The sequence below is a fragment of the Pinus tabuliformis genome, chromosome 5_1 (assembly GCF_031772625.1).
Source record: "Pinus tabuliformis cultivar Carrire ecotype Pingquan chromosome 5_1, CPIR1, whole genome shotgun sequence".
In the NCBI taxonomy this organism is placed as follows: domain Eukaryota; kingdom Viridiplantae; phylum Streptophyta; class Pinopsida; order Pinales; family Pinaceae; genus Pinus; species Pinus tabuliformis.
Window position 1 is genome coordinate 823,743,240 of NC_142305.1, and position 1,957 is coordinate 823,745,196.

Below are 1,957 nucleotides of genomic sequence, written 5' to 3' on the forward strand. Positions count from 1 at the left end.
AAGAAATGTCGAATACGTTGAGCCATAGTACATATGAATTAAAAGTTTTATGAAACAAATGTTAAATCATGGCAGCATTGAAATCAACATCAGAGGGTCAAATCAAAATGGTCAAAATTTTCAAAGAAGAAGTCTACAACTCAGAGAGTTACACAGTTTGGAACCCTGAGAGCTGTAGAAAAAATCTGGAGCCGTAGTGAAACATTCTCGGCTGTGAAAAATTGCTCTAACCTGAAGCAAAACGATATCTTAACGCAGAGTTGTTGTGAGGCCGTAGAGAATAACACAGAGCTACTCCTACTCCAAGCTATAGCTACGCAGAACCATAACACACTCTCTCAGCTATTGAAGCCGTAGAAAAAGAGGCTTGGAACTTCAAATTGAGAGAGAATAGAGCTATAATTGAATAATAAAGAGTAGCATAAGAAATAGGCGAGGAAGTTGTGGAGAAATAGGAAGGATAGGCATTAGTTTTAACGTGAGTTGAAGACCGAGATCTTTGTTTGTCGAGTGGATTAAAGCGCTCCAACAAACTCCAAGAATTGTGCAGAAGAGGCAGGTAAAGATTGATTCTGGATTTTTACGAGTGTTGAACGGATTTTATGGTTAGTAAAGCTCGGGATAGTTTTGAGAAGTGTCATGAAACTCCAGTTATAAAATCAGGTATTTGCCACCATTGAGCCCGACTGTGCCATCATTTAACCTGACTGGTTGCCACCTATGAGAAAAGTGAATCCTCGACAAGATTAAAGAGGAGTTCTAATTGAATTTCCATTGCGTCAACACAGGAAAAAAAATCATTAACTCAGAGTCATCACAAGACCACTCCAAGATCAGGTATATTCATTGAGTTTCAAAATTTCTCCATGTAAATTCGATTTATGGAAACAGTGAGCATATTTTTCATACATAGTGAGCATATTTTTGTGAAGAATCTTATACACAGTGAATACATTTGAAAGGATCTTCGAAGAAGAAGGATAGAGTATGAATTCATGAGCACTGTTAAGATGATTTTTTTTATTATCTTTTACACAGTGAATTTTTTTAAAGGGGCAAAGAACTCATTTTTCTTTCAAAACAGAGGAAAACAGCCATTTTCCATAAATTTCTACAAGTTTTCTTGCAGTAAATTAAAGACCAGGTATCCTAAACAATTTCCTTGTGCATATTTGTCAACTGTTTGCATATGAAAACGCAATAAACTTCAGTTGTATACACAGTACGCAATTTTGTTGAAACAGAGAGAGTTTTCATGAGGGTAAAGCACGATTTTACAAAACAGTGAAAGATTTTATTTTGACAGTGGAGATATTTTTATAATATTTCATGCAGTTAGAACTTTTCTTCACTCGGATTTACAAACAGAGGACCTTGTTTTGATATTATTTGCAGCAGAAGACAAAGAAGGTTAATTTGAAGAAATTGTCTATTGATTTCCATAATTCGATTTCTGAAAAAGCAAGTATGGTGTTGATTCTTATAAATTTAAGGCATAGAGGCTTAATTTAAAAATTTTGTAATTTCCAGACCTGTAGGTGTCTAGAACTTAATTTATAAAGATGGTAGCAATCAGAAGATTGTTCTCAGAGGTATTTTGACAGGGTATTTTCCAGAAAGGTGTTTTCAAAGCATTAAAACAAAGCCTTCTCTCCACAAGCAACAAAAATAGAGGTAGTGTCTCAGCTCATAAATTTGACATTACAAGTTCAGGAATTTCTCCTCATCCTTGTGGGTATTCAATAGTGGTCGAAATTTACATATCAGTCCAACAAATCAACATTCTAGTTCAAAATTTTTGAGAAATATTACAATCTTGGTAAGCAAATAGTTGCATTTTCAAAAATTGTTGATTACTTTTAAACTGTATATCCATTTGATGCAAAATTTTGAGGGAAGATGCATTGATATAAGATGAATAAACCTAGAAAAGTTCAAGCCAAAAGAACTTTCATTT